The sequence below is a fragment of the Procambarus clarkii genome, chromosome 25 (genome assembly GCF_040958095.1).
Source record: "Procambarus clarkii isolate CNS0578487 chromosome 25, FALCON_Pclarkii_2.0, whole genome shotgun sequence".
In the NCBI taxonomy this organism is placed as follows: Eukaryota; Metazoa; Arthropoda; class Malacostraca; order Decapoda; family Cambaridae; genus Procambarus; species Procambarus clarkii.
Window position 1 is genome coordinate 31,369,696 of NC_091174.1, and position 23,637 is coordinate 31,393,332.

Consider the following 23,637-nt stretch of genomic DNA (forward strand, 5'->3'; position numbering starts at 1 on the left):
GCATGCAAGTTAAAGACAATAAACACAATAAAACAACATAACACAGCATTACATCAAGACAAGATCATAACACAAAAGAGAAAACAAGCAATCATATCAATCAAATAATGACAAGAAAACAAAACATTGTAACATGAAAACAAAACAGACATGAAACAGAACACAAGAAAATCATAACAATACAACATGGAAGGCAGAAAATAACACACATGGCATAGTAACAACACAACAGATACATGAACAAAAACAAAAACACAGTAGGGCAAGCAAACAGCCAGAGGGGCATACATCACGTCATAAAGCACATAAACAAGAAATCAGTAGACATACTTTTCTGGAAAATAGGCCCGCGGGAACTGCACATTAAATGCCTCCCACCATCACCAAGCGTCCACCATCCACCATCACCAAGCGTCCACCAAGCGTCATCACCATCCACCACCAAGCGTCTCGGCCATCCACCGGGGAAGCCATAACATCCGGAACATTGGCAACAAAACACCTGCAAACATGGGACCCAGATGGTAGTACTGAGGAGGGGAGAAACTGCCACTCGAGTACACATACAGGAAACCTGCTCACCATGAAAATTCTCCGGGCCGTCAGCCAGCATCAACTCAGCAATCGCTGACCAATGACCCGATGACATCACGGACGCCGGCACCACGTCCCCTGGTCTCCCAATGCGCACCCTCACGTGACAGCGTGCATCTTTCCGTAATATCACCACCAGGCCACCATATCACCACCACCACAACCCGTTCTCGCAAATTTAATAAGTCAATATTGACTTATTAAATATGTGCATAGGTGACATACTTAACATAATAGATACCCTTAAAAAGATTCATAGAAAACACCGACCTTACCTAACCTTGTTAGTATCTTAAGATAAGCATCTTATTGCTTCGTAATTACAATTATTACCTAACCTATAATAGGTATAGGTTAAGTAATAATTGTAATTACGAAGCAATAAGATGCTTATCTTAAGACACTAACAAGGTTAGGTAAGGTCGGTGTTTTCTATGAATCTTTTTAAGGGTATCTATTATGTTTAGTATATCACCTATGCACGTAGTTAATAAGTCAATATTGACTTTACGAATTTGCGAGAACGGGTTGCATGCCGAGCACCAGGATCCACACCATCCCTGGCAGCGGAAGCCACCACCCCCCGACTTCGGAGAGTCCCCTGGCGGAGAAAGAACCGAAGGCACGTCCAAGACACCAGCTCCAGCACCACCAGGCACATGGACCTCCGCCACTACTAACTGCGAAGACAGCGATGTATCCAGAACCACACCGTCAACACCCGAAGACCCACAGTCACTGAATTCCCCAACATCGGCCCAGGCAGAAGACGAACGCCGGAAATGTTTGGGCACCAGCCGGACATTGTCAGAACCGGAAGTGGACACAGAAACACGGGAACCACCAGCCGGACAAACCAACGCCCAACACAGAACGGCAGCAGCCTCTACCACAGGGGGAACCGAACCATACACAGCAGGAGGCTCCGCAGCCACCCCAGCACCTAGCACAGCCGGGACCCGAGGTGAGGATGCAGGGCCAGGCTCAGCAGCCGAAGACGAGTGAGCAGACAGCGATGCCTCACAGGGAGCACCAGGAAGGCCCACGGGAGCAGCAGGGCCAGTGACATGAGCAGGAGTATCATCCAACGGCACCGCAACATCCGGAGGAGAGTCTGCAATAACCGGGGGAACGGCAGACGACGCTGGGGGAGCCTCATCAGCTAACGGGACATTCACCTGCTCACCCCCGGAGTCCTCCTCTAGAGGGAGCGGCGGGAAATCCTCTTCTCGGAACAATTTGACGGGAGCAACTGGAGCCGCATTGCACCCGGCAGCCTGATGCCCCATCAGGCCACACCGGAAACAGGTACGGGGTTGCCGGGCATAGTACACCCGGACGTAGTACCCCATAAGCCGGACCAAAGATGAAATATCCAACCGCAGGCGCATCCCCAAGGTGTGAATGTTCGTCCGCCTACCTGCATACCCCCCTGAGGAGAGCGTGTTCACCCGCATACTGATGACTGCTCCAAACCTCTGAAAGTAACGTCGGAGGGAAACTCCTCGGGAAACTCCAGGGGCGCCCCATGCACACTGACATAAATCAGGGCACCACTACGATCCGAGATGGACACAGAGATGGCACCACCCGGCAACGGCAACGAATGCCCCTCATAACGACGGAGGAAGTCACGGTACTCCTCCTCCATCACGAACTTGATAACAATCCGGTGGGCAGTTACAAGCTCAACACCATAGATGGCCATCACAGGGATACCAAGCATGTCGCACATAACCATTTCTATGTCCGCATATCCATCACGACCAGTGAACTCCAGGCCCACGGAGTTTACCGGCACAATAGGAGGAAGATATCCTCCATGGTAAAGCTCGCCACGTCAACACCAGTTCGCCGGAAGTGGCTGCTTGGCTAGGCTCCCTCACAGACCAAAACAGCTGTTCCTTGGAAATAATGAACCCAAACGTATCTTACGTTAACTCAATTTGTCTTATGGACAATTCCTCCTAAGCAATGGGTGTTGTCTTGGTGACGTTACATTAATTGCCCTCTCAATCAACGTTCACTGAATACTGGACTTCGATGATAACCAAATAAACAGAATAATAACACCAAGTACTCGTCCCAGGATTCCGTCCTCTGCCTCTGGGGGGCGTGGACGTCGGGCTCTGGCTGCCAGTAGCTGTTTGTCGCTCACTGGTGGTGGTTGCTCGTTGGTGTGGGGCGCCAGCTGACTGGGGCGGGGGTCAGCAATATGGCGGCGGCTGGTGGTGGCCGCATCCGCCGTGTGAATACTGCTCGGCTGGAGTTCTCTGCGCCGGTGGATTGGGAACTTGTGGCGGCTGCGCTTTTGGATGTCCTGAAGGTGGATATTAAGGATCTCCTCGGTCTCGAGAAATTTTCTCCCACTCGCGTGGCGGTGACGTTTGCCACGTCACCTGGATACGAGCGGTTTGTGGGGTGTTGGAACGAGTGGACGACTCCCCTTCCTCATTTGGCTGTGTCTGTGACTGTCTCTGATCCGTGGGGTCCACTGACCTTTGTGAGCGTGCACGGGGTACCTGTTACGTTTCCTGAGGTGGAGCTTTCTTCTGTGTTTGCGAGGTATGGTACGGTGTTGCGTCATCGGTACAACTTGTTTAGTGCCGGGCGGCTGCGGGGCCTCTGTCTGGGTACTCGCACGCTGCATATGCGCCTCAAGGAGTCCATCCCCTCTAAGGTTATGTGCTGTGGTCTACCGCTCCGAGTTTTCTATCCAGGGCAGGCCCGCACGTGCTTCCGCTGTGAGGAGGAGGGCCATGACGCTGCCCAGTGTGAGGTTCCTCGAATGGAGACTGCTTCTGTATTCAGTGTGGGGGATTTCCCCCCCCCCCTCCGTGAGAATGGTGCATCCCTGGACGGTCCTCGGCATGGGGGTGTGACTGGTGGAGCACCTGCGACTGTTGTGCCTGTTGGTGCACCTGCGACTGTTGTGCCTGGTGGTGCACCTGCGACTGTTGTGTCTGGTGGTGCACCTGCGACTGTTGTGCCTGGTGGTGCACCTGCGACTGTTGTGCCTGGTGGTGCACCTGCGACTGTTGTGCCTGTGGTGTCTCCTGTGCCGGCTGTGGTGGAGGACGTGGCTGCTCCTGATTCCCATCTTCTACTTCCGGTGGATGTGGAGGTGCATCTTGTTCCTGGTGCTTCGTTGGTGTTGGGAGTGTCGTCTCGGTGCCTCCCGTTGTGGGCGGTGCGTTCGCTGAGGGTGATGGAAGCGTCGTTGGTGCCGGCGTTCCTGTTGCATGCATTGCGAGTCCGCTTTCTGCTCCCCCTGAGGGTGCGTTCCATGAGGGGGCGTTGACCTCCCTTGCTCCTCGCCGGAAGCGCGTTGTGGGGGCACGCTCACGCAGTAGAGAGCCCCCTGGCAAACGGATTGAGGCTTCGCAGAGTTGTGCCTTGGGTGGTGCCCCCCCTCCTCCTCCTAATTCTCCTGTGTCTGATATGGATTCCGGAAGTGATGCAGTGCCGGATGGCAGCAAGATTTCCTCGTCGATGGTGGACGTCGGTGATACCTGGTCAGTGGCAGCGGGATCTCGGCGTGCTTTGCTGGGTGATGCCGACACTGTCCGCTTCCTGCGGGATCAGAGGCCCGGCATTATGGTGGATTCCCCGACGGTGGGGCGGCGGCAGTTGAAGCCTCAGGATGATGACGGCGCCTCTGCAGTGGGTGGCTCTGTGCCCTTGGGTGGTCCTGGAGGGGCTGGGGGTCTTTAATTGGTTCGATGGCGCCTGCTTTTGTTTGTGCGTCTTTGAATGTTCGTGGTCTGAATGCTTTGGCGGTCCAATTGGGCCTTGTGGATGTGCTTCGAGAGCAGCGGGTGGATGTGGCTCTGATCCAAGAGCACAATGTTCGGGATGTGTCTGTGTTGCAGGGGTTATGTGCTGAGTATCATGTTGTGTTGAACCCGCCGATGACGTCCTTTGGGGGAACGCTGATGTTGGTTTCGCGGAGGGCATCTATTTCCGTGCTTCACACGGAAATGGATGAAGAAGGGCGGGTCTTGTTTGTTCGGGCTGAGTATTTGGGGGTTGTGATTCTGTTATTGACGGTGTACGCCCCTTCTGGGGTGGCGCATCGTCAGGACCGGGAGCTGTTTTTTCGGGAGGGGCTTTTGCCAAACCTGCGGCATGATACGCCGGATTTGATCTTTGGGGGGGATTTTAATTGTGTTACGTGTGTGAGGGATTGCTCTAGTGCTCACCCTCGGAATGTTTCGGCCGCTTTAATTGAGGTTTTGCGTGCGTGTGGGTTTCGCGATGCGGCTGTTTTGTGTGGCGGCTCGTTGGAGTATACCTTCGCTGCGCGTGGGGCAAGTTCTAGGTTGGATAGGTTCTATGTTTCTGGTGGGGAGTGTTCGGTTTTTTATTTTCGCACGGTCCCGGTGGCTTTCTTGGATCATTGTTCGGTGGTTGTCTGGGTTGGTGTCCGGAGTCTGGTGTGGGTGGGGCCTGGGTGGTGGAAACTAAATTGTCGGTTATTGTGTTGTCCACGTATTTGTGCGCAGTTTCGGGCCTGGTGGGTTGGCATCGTTGCCCGGAAGGCTGATTTCTCCTCTTTGTTCGTTTGGTGGGAGTAGTGTAAGGTGGAGTGTCGGAGGTTTTTTGGGATTGTTGCAAAGCGGGAGGCTGCCGGGAGGTTTGGTCTGTTGCGGTTACTTCAGGCGCGTTTGTCTTCTTTATATGTGCAGTTGAATGCTGGGGTTGACTGCTTTAGTGAGATTGCTGAGTGTAAGGAGCGTATTTGTGATTTGCGTGCGGTGTTGGCTGACGGTGTTCGCGTGCGTGCTCGTGTAGCTGAGCGGGTGGATGGGGAGAGGCTCTCTCCCTTTCTTTGAGGGAGGGAGAAGGCTGCTAGGGGTTCCGTTCTTCTCAAGGGCCTTCGGCTGCCTGATGGGTCTGTGATTTCTAGCACGGAGGGTGTTCTGCTTACCGCGCGGCAGGAGTTGGAGGTACTCTATGGGGAGGTGCGTGGGGATAGTGTGCTCGCGGGTTCCTTTTTGGACAGGTGCTTCCCCGGTTTGTCGCGTTCGGAGTGTGACCGGTTGGTGCAGGATGTTTCCATGGTGGAGCTCCTGGAGGTGGTTCGGTCGTTTCGTTCTGGGAGAGTGCCGGGTGCGGATGGCCTGCCCATTGAGTTCTACCTTACCTTTTGGGATGTGTTGGGGGAGGTGCTTTTGGAAGTGGTGCAGGCGTGTTTACGTTTGGGTGCTCTGCCTGATTCCTTTTGTGACGGGATCGTGCGGCTGCTCCCAAAGCCGGGCGATTTGCAGTTGTTTTCCAATTGGAGGCCTATTACGCTCTTAAATGTTGATTATAAAATTCTTTCTAAGGTTTTAGCGCGTCGATGTCGGGGTGTCGTTGCGTCGGTGGTCTCTATGGAGCAATTTCGTGGTGTGCCTGGCCGTGCCCTGATGCATTGCAATGCCTTACTTCGTGACGTGCTTCTCTATGCGTCCGTGTATCGGCTTTCGGCGGCTATGATCAGCTTGGACTGGTCTAAGGCCTTCGATCGGGTGTCCTTAGAGTTTGTTTTTAGTGCTATGGAGAGGCTTGGTTTTCCGGTGGTGTTTGTGGGGTGGGTCCGTTTGTTGTATGTCCGGAGTCGCAGTCGCGTTTGTGTGAATCGGTTTTTTAGTTCATTTTTTCCTATTTGCCGTTCCGTTCGTCAGGGGTGTCCCATGTCCATGCTTTTGTATGTGATTTTTCAGGAACCTCTTTTCTGGGCGGTGAAAGCGTGTTCCTTGATTGTGCCTCCTTGTCTGCCGTCCGGTCTCCGGCTACCCATTTGCGGGTATGCTGACGACACCGTTCTGTTTGTAGCTTCGGAGGGTTCTGTTGGAGCTGTCCAGGACATTCTTCTGCGGTTTGAGTCCGCTACGGGGGCCGTTCTTAATCGGGCGAAGTCGGGGTTGATGGGGATCGGTGAGTGGGCCTCCCGCCTGGTGTGGGATAGGTCGTGGTTTCCGGTGGTCTCCTCGATTCGGGTTCTTGGGGTTACTTGGTTTGCCTCCTATGACCACTCCTTGGAGTGGAATTGGGGTGCTGTCTCTCGGTCGGTTGGTGTTGCGGTTGGCCTTTTGTCGCGTCGTCCTTTGACGATTTATCAGAGGGGACTGCTTGTTGCGTGTAAGGTCTTGTCGCGTGTCTGGTTTATGGCTCGATGTTTCCCGATGGATCGTCGGAAGGCCTTGAGTTTGGAGAGTGTGGTGTACAGATATGTATTATGTGGGTGTTATCAACCGGTGCGCCGTTCGACGTTGGTGTTAGAGGTGAGAGAGGGGGGTGTTGGCATTCCTGACGTCTTCACGAAGGCCAAGGCCCTCTTCTGGGTCTAGTTGCGTCAGGGGCTGGTTCTCGGTGGGGGTTGAATACGCTGGGTGTTTTTTTTCTGCTCGCTTCGCTTCAGTTTTTTGGTTGATTTGGGGGTTTGTCAGGAGGTGGCCTTGTATACCCCCCACCCCCCTGTTTATTCTTGGGCCGTGGGGCTTCTTCGGGAGCTCTGCCGCCATCCTGGGTTTCTGTTCTTCTCGTGCAAGGCTGTGTATGGGGTGTTGTTGCCCCGGGTGCGGCCTCGAGTGGAGGGCTTATTCCCGTGTTGGGATTGGGGTGGTATCTGGTCGTGTTTGGGGGCACGGTTCTTGGCGCCTCAGCAGCGTGAATTGCTGTTTCGGGTTCTGCATTTGTCGCTGGCGACAAATGAGCGGTTGTGTATGCTTGGCTTGCGTGATTCTGGGGCGTGTGTTGATTGTGGTTTAAGTGAATCGCAGGTGCATGTATTTTATTTTTGTGTCCGGTTACAGGGGTTGGTGGACTGGTTTCGGGATGTCCTGGAGGTGTTTTGTGGTCCGGGTTGTCGGGTGATTTTTGCAGTTTTTGTTTTTGTATTTTCCGGCTTATTCGCAGTGGGTGCGTAATACATTATGTGTTTTGGTTGCTGATTATGTGTTTTGTGTGTGGGTTGGGAGGCGGGAGGGTTTTGGGGTTGCCCGAATTTTAGGATTTTTGCGGGGGCGCATGCGGTTTACCTGGTGGTGGTTGCAGCGCGCTTTTCCGGAGTTTGGTCGGTGGTTCACAGATGCCTATGTTCGTGGGGTTGCCTTTGGGTCGGTAGGTGCCTTGGTGGGAAGGTGATGTTCTCGTCTTGGGTGGGGTTGGGGTTTCGATGTGGGTTTAGAGGGGTTGCGGAGTTTCGGGGTTTGCTTTGCTATGCGCTCCCTTTCCGCTTCTTTGGGTGTCCTTGGCGGGGGTTGCGTGTGATTGTGTGTCTCCCCCCTTGAGATGCTGCTGCTCCTGTGTGTGTGTGTGTGGTGTGTTTCCGTACCTCCGGGTGCCGGTTGTGTCCGTATGCGTGTGGGTGTGTGGTTTTGATGGGGGTTTTGGCTCCTGCGTGGGCCTGGGTTTTCTGCTGTACTGTTTTCTACTGTTCTTTTTGTGGCCGTGTTTCGCTTTGGCCTGTGACCCGTTATTTTGCGTGCTTGGGTGCTGTGTGGTGTGCCGTGGTGGTGTGGGTGGTATGAGTGTGTTTGTCTTGTTGTTTAGAGTGTGTTTAGTGTGTGTGTACATACTTTCTTGTCATTTAGTGTATGTCATTTTCCTGGGGAGCGCGTGTATGGTCCTATGCTCCTTTGTTCTTCTGTGTGTGTGGTAGGCGTGGTTTTGTGCACGTGATTCTGTATCCACGTCTGTGTATGTTTTATGTTATTGGTTCCAGGTGTGTTTACATGTTATTTATGTACTTTATTGTTTTCTTTATTTTTCATGTAATTTTCTTTGCCATGTTCTGTGTTGCTATGTAGATATGAACTGTTTAGCCTATTGGTTCCATGTACTGTTTTAGCACTTATTTCCCTGTACTGTATAGCCCATTGCTTCAATGCGTTTTTATTTTGTTCAGCGCTTGTGTTTGTTTTGCGGTTACTGTTATTGTTTAGTGTACAGACTGTTTATTCCTGTGTACTGTTCCTTCATTGGTATACTTGATGTGTACAGATTTTCGTTGTTTTGTGTGTTCTTGTATTTGTGTAATTTATAAAAATAAAAAAAAAAGTACTCGTCCCAATGACGAGTTCACCCATGACACAACAATTCAACACTCGATGATTTAAAAAAGATTACAATCCGTTTGCAATATACAATTACTGCAGAACACCACTAAATAACACACTCGGTTGTCTAAGCTATTAAAACACGGCCCCAAACCATTTACTGAACTACAGTAATAACACATGGTGATCACATAACACTATTAATACTCATGGCCCAACAGTTTGCAACCCATTTGCAATGGCACACACGGTGGTTAAATAACAGTCAATTAGAACACGGCCCAGTACTTTACAACCCATTTGCAATGACAAATTACTGAAACTACAGTAAAAACAATCTAGGCATCGTGACACTATAATTATAGATCGTACCTGCTGACCTCACCTGTAGCTCTCAGCTATTAAACACTAATGTGCAACATTAGGGAGATAACACACTGTCGGTCAACTTGGGCAAGTGATTAGCGACCCCACGGAACGATAATTACTCCCGTCAATTTACGTTACTCTATAGTAACTGCCAGCTGTCACTCCTGACAGCGACGTTACTCACTCTTCACCACAAATTCACCAAATTACCTTAACAGGTCCTTACCTTGTATAAAAAAAACACACACTGGTATCACACCACAATAATCAAATGGCAGGAAATCCCCGGTATTACATAACAGTTACTCAACCGTAAAATGATGACGACCGGCTTTGGATCTGCTCTCATGCAAAAGACTACACAAGTGGACATGGGGCATGGCATGCACAATTTACTTAGAAATGTAACAAAACAAAATCCCACCAGAATGGAGTATAAACTCTCTAGGACGGCCCTTACAATCCTCGTTCTAATATATTCTGTATGTGTCCCGTGTGTCCACACACACACACACACGTATGTCTGCACACAATAGTTCAAGTCTTCTCCTTGACTGACAATGACGTAAATAGGGGTGAAAATCTCATGCGCCCCGCGCTTCCCTTCACCTAGCAGGTGTTCTAGAGGCAATGCGGACGGATCACCGGACCTCGAATTCAGGCTTAGAGATATAAATCTCTAGTACAACACAGGGGGTACTTACTGAGTTATATGGCTGGCCCTTTCACACATCCTACCATGCAAACACACACTGCTGTAGCACTGTAGTAGGTGGCCACCTTGCCAGAGTGATGCGGCTAGGCTGGGAGTTGCCAGGGTGGAGTCTTACGCGGCTCGGCTCATTTCGTACTCTACCTCACTTGCTGGGCTTCGCACCTCCTCAGGGCGAAACGTGGCGCTCGTACAAAATTGCAGCTAACACTGTGAGCGTCTCTGTCCCTCCCTGGGACCGAAATTTTCCACGAATTTCTAGGGGAAAACTGCCTTGAACACAGGCAAAATATTCCTAGCTCTCTCCACTGCTAAGTGACACTAGCAGATTTAGATGAAGTCTGATTGATGGCCGGATATGGGGACTTACGACAGTCTGTTGCACTCTGCTCGTATGGTTTACCTACTTCTCACTGCCGGTTAATACGCTTCCTTGATATCAAACACAAATACGACGAGTTCCCAGATTCTGCTTTGTTCCCTGCAGACCCATGTCGTAATTGCGCAGATGTAAACTGTAATAGAGGTTGCCGCCAACGACGCCTTTACTTAGCTGGCCGCCTAAGCAAAGATTTCGTCTAACACAGGCAGTAGCTTGGTGCAGAATGGCGTCCTGATGGCAGGGCGGCAAGGTGCCGGCATTACCGGTCCTTCTCAAACTAGCCAATCAGAGAGAAGCGCATCTTGGGTGGCTTCCTCTTGGCCAATCACAGCTCTCCCTGCTTGGCGCCCAAATGTGGCGTCCCCAAGGCTCTGTCTGGGTTACGGGGTTGCGTGGTGACCGCCGGCCGGGTCGGACGTTCCTGAGGTCTCTCCGCACTGGCTAGTGTTTACGTTGGGTGATCGCTTGTTTGCCCTGCTGGTGGTGGTTTGCCACTGACGGGGTGACGTTTGCTTCGCCATGGGGACGTTTCGCCCTCCATTGCAGAGGACGCTGTCAGCTGGTCTGGCGTTTACGGTGCCGGTGGACCATCCATTGGTTGGTGTCGCCCTGGTAGACGTGCTGCATGTGCAGCTGTCTGACCTGGTGGGCGTCCAGCTGCTTCAGGGCCACCGTGCTGTGGTCAAGTTCCGCCTCCAGGCTGCCTTTCAGGCGTTTCTCGAGCGGTGTGAGGGGCGTGTTTACCCTCTCCCGGATTCAGCTGGCTCAGTTAAGGTAGTGAATCTTAGTGTCACCTTGACGTCTGTGACAGTGCATGGTGCCCCCTTCGAATTTCAGGACGACTTTTTAACCTCCTGTTTCGAACGGTTTGGGACAGTGTTGAGTGTTCGTTGGAACAAGGTCGTTGCCGGGCACTGTGTTGGTATGCTTGACGGCTCCCGCACCCTGACGATGTCGCTGAAGGGTAGTGTACCGTCGTCGATGTCCGTGTTGGGATACACGCTCCGCTGCCAGTACCGGGGTCAACCGCGCACCTGTTATCGGTGTGGTCACGAGGGTCATCTGGCTGCTGCGTGCGACGTGGGAGCGACTGGTCGTGTGCATGTTCTTCGTGCGGAGGATTTTCCGCCCCTGTTGCGTTCGGGCGGTGTAGGTGCTGTGCCTGAGGCGCCTGCCTGCCTGTCTGCTGCTCCGCCTGTTGAAGAGAGTTCTCCGGCCTGTGCGACACGTCTAGTGCCAGCTGTGGCCCCTGGGGTTGTTCCGCCGGTGTGTGAGGGTGTCGGGCTGTCGCCTGAGCTGTGTGTAGTGAAGGGTGTCCCGGTGGAGGTTCATGTTCCGCCCCCGCCTGTGGATGTGTTACCGGCTCCCGGGGACGCGGGTTCTGCCGTTTTGGAGGGGGTGCTTCGTGGTGAGGTGCCTGCCGTGCCTGAGTGTGTTGCCTCCTGTAGTTCTGCTCTTCCCATTCCTTTGCAGAAGCGCGCGCGTCGGTGTTCTGAGGCTGTTTCCGTGGATGATGTAGACAGTGTGGGTGATGTGGCCTCTGTGGACTCTTCGGACGGTGCGGGTGTGGCCTGTGTGGATATGACGGTGGAGGCTGTGCCTGTGGCGGGGCCTGCTGGGCGTGGTGTGGTGCGGCCTGTCTCGAAGCGTTCGCGGCGGGCTCGGAGTGTCTCCCCCCTTCGTGGTGTGCCTTGGGAGGAGGTGGGGGAGTATGGTGCTCAGCTGGCGTCCCCCGCCGAGGATGATGGTGCTGTGAGGGGCTCCGACGTTGCTCCCTGTGCCCCCCCTCCTGCGTCTCCTGCTGTTGGGTCCCCGCAGTGGGGGGGTTGTCCCTGATGGTCGGGACCTCGTCGTGAAGTTGCGGAAAGATGTGCGCCAGGGAGCCTCGGCTCCTGTGCCCTGTGGTGGGGTCGCTGCCGCGCCTGCAGTTCCCCCTCCTTCCTTGCCCCGGTCTGGGGGTTGCCTAGTCCCGTCTGCTGGGGTCGTGCCCTGTGAGGGTCCGGAGTTGGGCCCTTATCGGGATGCCCGGGTGCTTCCGATCCCGTGGTGCTCGTCAACCATCTGGGTGTCGTCAAAGAAGGAGTTTGTTTATAGGGTGCCGGATAGGATGTCTCAGCCGAAGGTACAGCCTGATGGCCGGCTGCCCGCCGACCTGTGGGTGGTTTGGGAAGCGTACTGCTTGCGCTTTCCGTACCGTAAGTTTCCGGAGAAATATTAGTTCCCGTCTTGCGCGCACCGCTCCGCCGTGCCTGGATCAGCTGCCACCGTGACCATGACGCCCCGCCCCCCCGGTGCGGGGAGTCTCCCTCTGACGTTCGCCTCTGTTTTCGTCGCCACTCCTCTCTCTTTATGGCCCATCACGTCTACCGCTTTTGACTTTCTTCTCCTCTTTACCATCAACGCGTCTCCTTACATCTGTCCTGGTGCAGTCATCGGGAGGGTTACCCCTTCATGCAAACTGCACCTATTCTCAAGAAGAAGAAGAAGAGTCTGGGTTACCATGGGAACGGCGCAAGGTGGCAGCTGGTGGTACCTCACACCTCCCTGCTTCCTCTCGCTCTTCCTCCCTCAATCTTACAGTTATAAACTGCTACACGCTCTAAATCTTTCCACAAATATGCTACAACGGCCACTGTAACACATTTGGGATGGTGATAACATAAGGCTCTCCAATGAGTCTTAACAGGGGGATGTTTCGAGTGCGGATTACCAAATCTAGTCCGAGTGTATGGCCATTTACGTGCCCGGTGCATGGCAAGCGTTCGTGCACGTACGGTAGTAGAAGATTTAGCTGGTGAAAAACCCATACCTTCACAGTGGTTAAACTCCGCGAAACCGCTGAGAGGCTAGGCTGGGTGGCCAGTCTGTGACTGGCTATATCTATATAAATAAAAATGGAAATGTTCGTTTGTTCAAAATCGCTAATCTCCGAAAGTTCTTCACCGATTGCTTTGAAATTTTCACACAATGTTTCATTCGCATCCGGCAAGGTTTTTATATACATACTATGTAGATGTCACGTCTGTGACGGTAAAAAAAACATGTTTTTTTTTCTGAAAAACTGTGTTTTTCATGTGAGGGAAATCTTCGAAACCTCTTTACCGATTGGTTTGAAATTTTGACACAACGTTGCATTCGAATAGGCGCGTCTATTTATATATCTACTATATAAATGTTCCACCTGTGGCAGGAAAAAAACATGCTATTTTTGAAAAACAGCGCCATCTGTTGGACATAAGACCAACACACACTGTAATCTCCAAACTTTCTTCACCAATTGCTTTGAAATTTTGACACAACGTTGCATTCAAATAGGCGAGTCTTTTTATATACTTTCTATATTGATGCCACCCTTGTGACAGGTAAAAACATGCGTTTTTGAAAAACAGCGCCATCTGTTGCCCATAAGACCAACACATGCAATACTAAATATGTCACGAAATCCATTTCAATGTTTCCGATTGCATTGTTAAATTTTATTTTCATAGATTTCGATTTACTTAACTTTTTTATTGAATTATTTTGTGTGACATTGTGTTGGAATTGAGCTTTGTTGTTTATCATACCATTCTTTTCGTAAGTATAAGTATAGATGCCACACCTGTGACAGGTAAAACTATGCTTTTCTTGACAACCCCCTCCCCGCTCAGCTCGTTGTCGCCGTGTGGGGGCTTAGTGGGCGGCTGCCGGAGTGTGATGCTCCCTGGGACAGTCCTCTGTCCTTTTCTAGCCTTGTGCTCCTGCTGCCGTCCTCTCCAATTCTGCTGGGCATCTTTTCCTTTTCCTTCTGTTTCGTTTTTCTCCCCCCCTCTTCTCCTATCTGCTTGCCGTTTCCTGCCGACCTTTTGCTCGTTCTGGTTCTTCTATTGGACTTCTTCTATTTTGACGCCCGGGTGCTTGAGGAGGCATACTCTTGCACCCGTAGAACTGCAGTACCCGACGTCGAGAGCGAGGGGAACCTTTTATTGTCAATCCCCACTTCGTCACTGAACCCGATCTCGACGGACTGTCGGTTTCTTAAGGTGGCGTTTGTGGGGCGTATACTCACGACGCACCCCTAGGAGGCCCCGACAAGATCGGCGATAGCTTCTTGTTGGGTGTCCTGCCTCTAATTGTGGCTCCATGGTGGGTGTGGGGGCACATTCGTGAGTGAATTCTTCTTTCGTCAAGATGATTACCCCTGCTTCGGCTTCTTCTGGTTTACCTTCTCAGGCTCGTGGGGTGGGCGACCAAGCCCCCGAGTCGGTCCGTATTGGAAGACCGGGCTCTGTAGCCTCCGCTGCATTGGGCCCCGACCTTGCTCCCCCTTTGGCCTCTCTGACTCCTTCCTCTGGCTCCCCTCCCTCCTCTGTGGTTGGGTCGAGCCCCAAGCCCCCAGTGGTGACTACCTCGTCCCCTGGCGCGGCTCCTTCTCTGGTTGTAACTACTGCACCTTTTAACCCCTCTCTCTCTGGGGGTTCTCACCGCCGTCCTCGTCACGGCCGCCCTCGCTCGATTCCTTCCAGTTCTGCTACCTATCAAGCCTTGTTTGGTCCCGCTTCGTGGGCCAAATATTTTGATCTCCTCCCTCTTGATTCTGCGCCTCCTGACGATTTCTCCCTCCATCGACATCTCATTGATTCCGTGGATGCCTCCATTACTTTCAACCCCACTCGTCTCGGTGCACGTGTCGTTGCTGCTCCTTCTCAGGATGCTGCTTCCCGCTTGGCTGCCTTATCCTGCCTTGGCGATACCCCCGTTCGGGTCTTGAAGAACGCTCAGTTGAATGCCAGTGTTGGCACTATTTTGCTCCCGCCCCATGTTGCGACCGGTGTTCGGGACCTGCGCGACTGCCACGACGATATTCGCCATATCCTCGCTGCCCAGGGCCATTCTATTCTCCAGGTGGACACGTTTACTCGTCCCCCTCGTGTTAGTCGCCGTCAACCCCTCCGGGTTGTGAAGATTACCTTTGATGGTAGGACCCTTCCACCCTCTGTCATTCTTGCTGGTGCCAGGTGCTCTGTCCAGGAGTACATTCCTTCTCCTCGGCTCTGCAACAAGTGCTGGAGGTTTGGGCATGGTGCCCTCCGCTGCTCCGGGACTGTCTCTCTCTGTCCTTTGTGTGGTGGCGAAGGTCACTCTAAGTCGGAGTGCGCTTCTCCCCAGGCTCGTTGCCTCAACTGCGGTGAGGCCCATCCTACCTTCTCCCGTGCGTGTGTCCATTACAAGCTTGAGGCAGCTGTCCTCAACTTGAAGCACCGGGAGCGTTTATCTTTTCCTGAGGCGAGGCGCCAGGTTCGCCGGCTCCCGCCTTATGCTAATATCTCTTATGCTCGCGTGTTGCGCTCTTCCTCTCCTCGTCCTTCCCGCCTTCCTCAGACTCACAACCGTTTCCGGGCCTTGGACCCTGATGCGCCCACTGCCCCCTCCTCTGTCCCTTTGGGTTCTCTCCCGAAGGATCCTCCTCCTGGTCCTCTGTCTGGGGTTCCCCTTCCTTCTACCCGGTCTGTCGTGTCTTCTGTGTCTTCTTCCTTGTCCCCCTCCGATCCTCCTTCCCATCCTCTTCCTCCATCTATCGGCTCTCCCCACCGCCTGTCGGTGCGGGCGGATGTCCATCGCTCTCCTAACGGCCGTCGTGTGTGGTCTCGTTCGGCTTCTCCTGTTGAGACACTGGAATCCGTTGCCCGGTACGTAGTTGCTGGGACACCGGTCTCTTTAAGTCAGAAGCGTAAGCCTGGCTCCTCTCCTTCCTCTTCCCCGGCGGGTAAGAAGGCTTCGCTTTCTTCCTCAGCTCCTCCTTCTGGCTCTGTTGCTCCTTCCCCTCCCGTTTCAGTGCTTGCGCCTCCTGTTCCTGCTATGGAGGTTTCTTTGGCCCCTGCTTCCCTTTCGGTTGCTGCTCTTGCTGGGGTGCGCTCCCCTCTTTCTACTCCCCCTCTTCCTGCTGCTGTCCTTGACTGCTCCTCTCCGTTGTCTCCTCCTCTTCTTCCTCCTCCTCCTCCTCCTCCGGACCCTGCCCGCCCACCTCTGATCTGTTCTCCCGTTTCCTTCCCTCCGTCTTTGCTCAGTTTACCCATGCCCCCTAACCCTGACTTTGCTGACCCTGATCCCGACCCTGATATTCTTTAACGTGCTCTGTTGCTCTTTCGCCTTTGTTTCTTCCTTGTTCTCTGTTTTTGTCCTTTCTCTTCTCGTCGTTGTCCATTCTTCAATGGAACGTTCGAGGTTATTACGCCAATTTCCTCGAACTCCAACTTCTGATTTTGCGGTTTTCGCCCCTTTGTGTCTGTCTCCAGGAGCCAATGCTTGGTGCTCGTCCTGGTCGTTTTCGTGGCTATTCCTTTCTCTCCCCCCCCCCAGCCATTGCTGGGGCTTCTAATTCTTCTGCTCTCTTGATTCGGGCTGATGTTCCCTTTGTTCCTTTACTTTTTCCTTCGCCTCTCCATTGTTCTGCTGCTCGTATCTTTGTGGGGAAATGGTACACAGTTTGTTCCATTTATCTCCCCCCGAGTGTCCCGCTCTCTCTTCCTGATTTGAAACACCTCCTAGACTCCTTGCCGGAGCCTGTGCTCCTGCTGGGTGACTTCAATTGTCGTCATTCTCTTTGGGGTGACGTTCTGACGAATACCCGGGGTCGCCTCCTTGAGCCGTTTCTCCTCTCTTCTTCCCTGTCTCTTCTGAATTCTGGTGAGCCCACTCATTTGGACTCTCGAACTCGCACCCTTTCTTGTCTTGATCTTTCTCTCTGCTCTTCTTCTCTTTACTTAGATTTCACGTGGCAGGTTCTTGATGACCTCCATGGAAGTGATCATTTCCCCATCCTTGTTTCCTTTTTCTCTTTTCGCCCTTCCCTCTCTTTCCCTAGGTGGCAGTTTGCTAAGGCGGACTGGACCCTATTTTCCCTCAGTGCTACTCTCTCTGACCTCTCCCTTCTGCCCCTCTCTCGCGCTCTCCTCCTTTTTCATGACACTGTCTTCAACGCTGCCCTCCGCTCTATTCCTCGCTCTTCCTCTCGGGGTCCACGGAAGTGCGTTCCCTGGTGGAATGCGGACTGTGCTCGGGCTGTCCGCTGTAAGCGTGCAGCCTGGAAGAGGCACCGCCGTAGGCAGACGACCGATTCTTTTCTTTTCTTTCGGAAAGCGAGTGCGGTGGCCCGTAGGGCCATCCGTACGGCTAAACGTGAATGTTGGGCATCTTATGTCTCAACAATTACGTCTGAAACCCCTCTGGCCCAGATCTGGAAGCGTATCCGCAAGATAGCGGGTAAGTTCGTTCCCGATGTTTCTCCGGTCCTTCACCTCCATGATACTCTTGTGGCGGATCCGTTGCAGGTCGCTTCCGAACTGGGTTCCCACTTTTCTTCTGTTAGCTCTGGTCTTCATCTTCCCCAATCTTTCCTTCTTCGTAAACCTGTCCTTGAGTCTCGTCCTTTAGATTTCTGCACTCATCTTCAGCTTCCCTATAATGATCCCTTCTCTCTCTCTGAACTTCGTTCTGCCCTGGCCCTCTGCGGTTCTACGGCGGCGGGCTCCGATGGTATTCATTATGAGATGCTTCGCCATCTCCCTCCGAGCACGTCTCAGTATTTACTGAGTCTGTATAATCGGATCTGGGAGTCGTCGTCAGTCCCTGAGGACTGGCTCGATGCCGTTGTCCTCCCTGTTCGCAAACCGGGGTCTCTGGGTACTTCCCCTAAGGACTTTCGCCCTATTGCTCTCACAAGTTGTGTCTGCAAACTCTTTGAACGTATGGTTAACGTTCGTCTGATGTGGTTCCTGGAACACCATCACCTCCTCTCCCCTTCTCAATTTGGTTTCCGCAAGTGCCGCAGCACGACAGATGTCCTGGTGAACTTGGAGGTCTATATTCGTACTGCTTTTGCTGCGAAGACCTCCGTTGTTGCCGTCCTTTTTGACCTAGAAAAGGCTTATGACACCACTTGGCGTTATCATATCCTATCTCAACTTCATTCTTTTGGCCTTCGTGGTCATCTCCCTCTCTTTCTCCGCAGCTTCCTCTCTCGTCGTTCCTTTCGGGTGCGCCTTGGTACCGCTCTCTCTCCCTCCTTTCAGCAATACGAAGGTGTGCCCCAGGGTAGTGTTCTGAGCACTACTCTTTTTCTGGTTGCCCTCAATGGTCTTCTTTCCTCTCTTCCTTCTGGTGTCTTCTCCGCTCTCTATGTCGATGATCTTACCCTTTGTTGTCAGGGTGATGATTCGCCTCTCCTTCAACGCCGGCTTCAACTTGCCATTGATGCCGTGTCGTCTTGGGCCACAGGTCATGACTTCAAGTTCTCTACTTCTAAGACTTGTGCCATGACTTTTACGCGGAAACGGGTTGTTCTTCGTCCCTCTTTGTCACTTTATGGTCATCCCCTTGAATACAAAGATTCCGCGAAGCTTTTGGGGTTATTTCTTGACACTCGTTTGTCTTGGTCTCCCCATATCTCTTACCTCCGTGTTGAGTGCTCTAAGGCCCTTACCCTCCTTCGGGTCTTGTCCCATACTTCTTGGGGGGGCAGATAGGCGCACTCTCCTTGCTTTACATTCCTCTCTCGTCCTGTCTAAGCTCGATTATGGTTGCCCTGCTTACTCGTCTGCTTCTTCTTCTACTCTTCGCCGTCTTGATGCTTTGCACCATACTGGGTTGCGTCTCAGTTCTGGTGCCTTTCGTTCGACTCCCATCCTTAGCTTGTATGTTGACACTGGCTTCCTGTCTCTCCAGGACCGCCGTGATCGCTACTGTCTTCGCTATCTTGCGCGGTCCTTACAACATCCTTCCTCTCGCCTCTGTCGTGCTTTAACTTTTACCCCTCCTGCGGTTCCTGTTCCTCTTCACCACCTCCCTCTTTCTGTCCGGTTATCTCGCCTACAGGATTCTCTTTCCGTTCGTATTTCTGATGTTTCTCCTCGTGTTGTTCCTTCTTTGCCCCCGTGGAGGGTCCCTCTTCCGCGGTTTTGTACATCCTTGACCCGTATCACTAAAGCTTTTACCCCTCCTACGGTTCTCAAACGCCTTTTCCTCGAGCACTTTTCTTCTCACTCCCGCTCCGTTTCTGTCTTCACCGATGGGTCTAAGTCAGCGGACGGTGTTGGCTACTCTGTTGTTTTTCCTGATCGCACTTATATGTGTCGCTTGCCTCCGGAGACTAGCATCTTTACAGCGGAACTTTATGCTATTCTCTATGCTCTTCGTCTCCTGCTTTCTCGTTGTCAGTCTTCCTTTGTGGTTGTTGTTGACTCTCGTAGTGCCCTCATGGCTCTCGGGTCCTTTAATCCGGTTCATCCAGTAGTTGTCGAGATCCAGCATTGGCTGTTTCTCGTTCACAGTAAATTTAAGTCGGTTGAGTTTTGTTGGGTTCCCAGCCATATTGGTGTGTCTTTAAATGAGCGTGCGGATGCTGCTGCCAAGGAAGCTGTCCGCTCTTGTCCCATCTCTCGCAAAGGCATTCCGTATTCCGACTTTTACCCGGTTATCCATTCCTCAGTCCTTACCCGTTGGCAGGCTTCTTGGTTGTCTGTTACTGGTAACAAGCTACGTACTCTTAAATGTTGTGTTTCCTCGTGGCCGTCCTCCTTCCGCCGTAACCGGCGGTGGGAAACAGCTCTGGCGAGGTTGCGTATTGGCCATACTCGCTTAACCCATGGTCACTTGATGGAGCGCCGCCCTGCTCCTTATTGTCCTAGTTGCATCGTCCCTCTTACGGTCGTGCATGTCCTTCTTGAATGTCCTGACTTCCAGGACGAGCGTGTGTCTTGCTTTCCGACCGCCCCTCGCAGTCACCTGTCCCTCGATAGAATTCTTGGTGACTCGGATACTTTTGATATCGTTCGCCTTATGCGTTTTTGTTCTCGTATTGGCATCCTTGGTGATATTTAGCGCCCTCTGATTATTTTGCGTACTTGATGGTGCTACATAGCCTTCCCGGTTTGGTGCCTTCTTTTGATAATTACTTACTTTTCTTGACAAACAGTGCCATCTGTTGCATGTAAGAGCAACACACATGCTATATAAAATATGTTACAATTCCATTTCAATGTTTCTGATTGCATTGATAAATTGAATTTTCATAGATTTTTATTTATTTCCATTTTGATTTAATTATTTTGTGTGAATTGTGTTGGAATTCAGCTGTGTTGTTTACCATACCGTGCATTTCATGAGTACAGTGTATTTTTTTATTTTTCACATTTTCATTGAATTTTTTAACTGTTTTTCTTATATTTCAGTGATAGGAAACATCAGATTACTTGATGTTCCCAATTTTCTGATGGGAACATCAGACCATTTGGGAAGGCATCGGACGAGGGAGTGGGGAATGGTTGGCATGACGAGGGGACGGAAGTGTGAGATGGTGGGGAGGATGAGGGGACAAGGGAGGGGGTAATGGTGGGGAAGGACGAGGTGACTGGGGAGTTTGGGATGGTGGGGACGAGGGGATGGGGGAATGGTGAATGGTGGGGAGGACAAAGGGACAGGGGTGTGGGGCATAGGACAACGAAGAAGGGATGGTGGAGTGGGGAATGGTGGGGAGGGCGAGGGGACAGTGGAGTGGGGAATGGTTGGGAGGCAGAGGAGACGGGTGAGGAGAGAGTGGTGGGGAGGACTGGGGGACAGGGAAGGTTGCTATGGCTCAGCAACGCACATTTGTTTTTTGTTTTGTTTTTGTTTAGATATATACAAGAGTTGTTACATTCTTGTACAGCCACTAGTACGCGTAACGTTTCGGGCAGGTCCCTGGAATACGATCCCCGCCGCGAAGAATCGTTTTTACAACCAAGTACCCCTTTTACTGTTGAGTTAAACAGAGGCTACAGTTTAGGATTTGTGCCCAGTAAATCCTCCCCGGCCAGGATACGAACCCATGACATAGCGCTCGCGGAACGGCAGGCGAGTGTCTTACCACTACACCACGGAGACATGCGTTGCTGAGCCACAGCAACGCGTGGCCGGGTACTGCTATTTTATAATATATTGTTTACTGATTTTTGCACTGTTTATAAAATTTGATGGACCAGTGTAGCATTTCTGGTTCATCCGGTTCATGTAAGGACCTAAACATGTGAAAACTGACTCGACGGATTTATTTATTTATTTACAAGTAATTTAATAATTTATTTATTTATTTATAATTTATTTAGTGATTTATAATTAATTTAATGATTTATAATTTGTTTACGATTTATTTATATATTAATGTATTTCTTGCATTAATTTATTTATTTCGATAGTGGACTGTGATAATAAATTCCCACAAATAATTTCCTACACATGCTGGGGTTTATTAATTTTATAGAATATCAATCGAAATTAATCAATTGGTACAAATTCACTACAATGTTACTAGGTGTTAATACTACATGGGTTAGTGGAATATATTTTTAAAGCCTTAGCTGACTAGAAGCCTTCACCATTCAGGTGTTGGTGTAAACATGTGAGGGAGTCAGCCAGTTTCGAGGACTCGCAGTGTTATGTGCAGGATGGAACAAGATCAGTCACGTGGTTTTAACCATGTCGTGGCGTAGTCGATTAAGGCACATATGAGATCATGCCGTACATAGGTTCGAACCCTCATCATGACCCTTGTGGGTCATGTGGTCTCCTGTCTTTGATTGATTCCACATTAATAACTTCACTTCTCAATTTATATGCAAGCGAGTTTGCACAGCTATTTGCTGCACATAAATTATTATGTATACATGTATATAATAATATTTCGAAATAAGGGGTTGAATTATTGCTCACCTTGGGTTTAATTTTCTCAGGTGACCTAACCAAAACAGTAAATTACACAATGAATAAAGCTCTACAAATAATTTAGTGTACTGTATGGATTCAATGCCTTTCCTCGACACGACGGTATCGATTTGTGCTGTCTAATTCCTCGGCAATAACTTGTTGTTGTTGTTGATTTAGAGGCGACGACGATCGTGGGATCGGATGCGCCCCAGCGTATCCGTGATGGGTTAATCGCGAAGCCTAGAAAGGTGAAACGCTAAGCTTAATCGCAAAGCGAGTGACGCCAATCCCTTGAAACTAATACGCCATGTGGCGAAAAAACGCAAACGGGCAGATGATTGGGGAGTCCCAGGAGTCCCTCAGGGTGACAAGCACCGTCCCCGCTCCACACAGAGAACACCAGGTAGCAAAACCAAAACTCGGCCCCAACTAAAACGCAAAAGTCATGCAGTGTCCTTCAGCAGAGCAGAAGCCGGCCGCCCACCACGGCTGAGGGCACACCAGGAACCCACCAAGACCCGCCAATCCCCGGCACCTCTCAGCCAAGCCGGCCCCCGAACACCGTCACCCCGCCGAGAGAACCAACCAGAACACGTCAAAAAAATATATCAACAGTCCCGTGACCCAAGGCGATATGAGCGCCAGGCGTCGTACGACCGGATCGTTGAATAGGGATGCCAAACGGCAGTAGCAAAGCCAAAACGCGAAAACAGAACATGCTCAGGCAGCCCCCAGGCGGAGGAGGCGTCCAGACGTCCACTCGTCGTCAAGGTTGAACCAGGAGTCCGACAATAACTTGATATGTACATGCCTCGAGATGACAACACGACACTTTTAAATTGTTCAGGGTTGAAATGGCAACTCCGTCTCCCTCCTACATCGGCTTTTCTCCAGATGAGTTTTTATCAAGAAGATAGAAGAGGGTTTATGTTAAATCTATTTTAGGACTGATAATTAATAAGTTCATTCAAGGGGAAACGTTTTGTGATGTTTACACTCCTAAGACTGATGTTTTAAGACGAATACCCAATATTATTTGCTGGTGAATTTAATGGTGACATGGCATTTTCTTCCGAGGAAATTCCACTGCAATCTCGTTTTCTTTGAATAAATAAAGAATATACTTTGGGTTAATTTGTTAGTACAGAATCAGGCAGCAATATTATCTGCATATTGTATTAAAGTTTGGTAAATGATGTCTTTTTTCTGAAACCCCTGTGGGAAAAATGGGGCTGCCACACCATTTCTACCAGTTACAATGTGTAATTTCGTTCTCTATCTCGCATTTTTGCGTGAAATATTTTATTTATTTGACTTATTTACATTACATCATAATTCTGATGGTGTTTGGCATCAGACCGGTGTGGTGTGAGGTAGGAGGAGCTCCCACTGCACTAGGCAGTCGGCTATTTGTAGTGATGTTTCAGCTTATATTTTTCTTTTATTATAAATATCCTATGCTTTTAACTATGAAGAAAATGTTTTCTTGTCAACTCTGATTTCTTAAAGAAGTGCTGTTTTATTAAGGATGAATTGACTGCCTTGATCAAGTTCAAATTCTTGCTTGTTAAACCAGCTTTATCCTCCTTATGAGTGCTTTCATGTTGCATTATACCTATATCAGGTGGTGTACATTCTGATATGATTCGATAATTCTTGTTCTTTGCACTTATATTATGTATAATTTTCAGAATGAGAATCATGGTCTGGGTTTTCTATATTGGGTTCTCAAACACTTGAAGAGTTACTAAAGTCTGTCTTGAGGTTATCTTGAGGTAATTTCGGAGCTTAGCGTCCCCGCGGGCCGGTCCTCATCC

General features: G+C 50.9%; 1 protein-coding gene across 1 annotated transcript in view; it reads left to right on the forward strand.

The window, feature by feature from the left end:
* Positions 1-23,637, forward strand: part of LOC123756312 (dynein beta chain, ciliary-like) — a 225,836-nt gene that overhangs the window by 200,325 nt on the left and 1,874 nt on the right. The gene's annotated exons all lie outside the window — the stretch shown is intronic.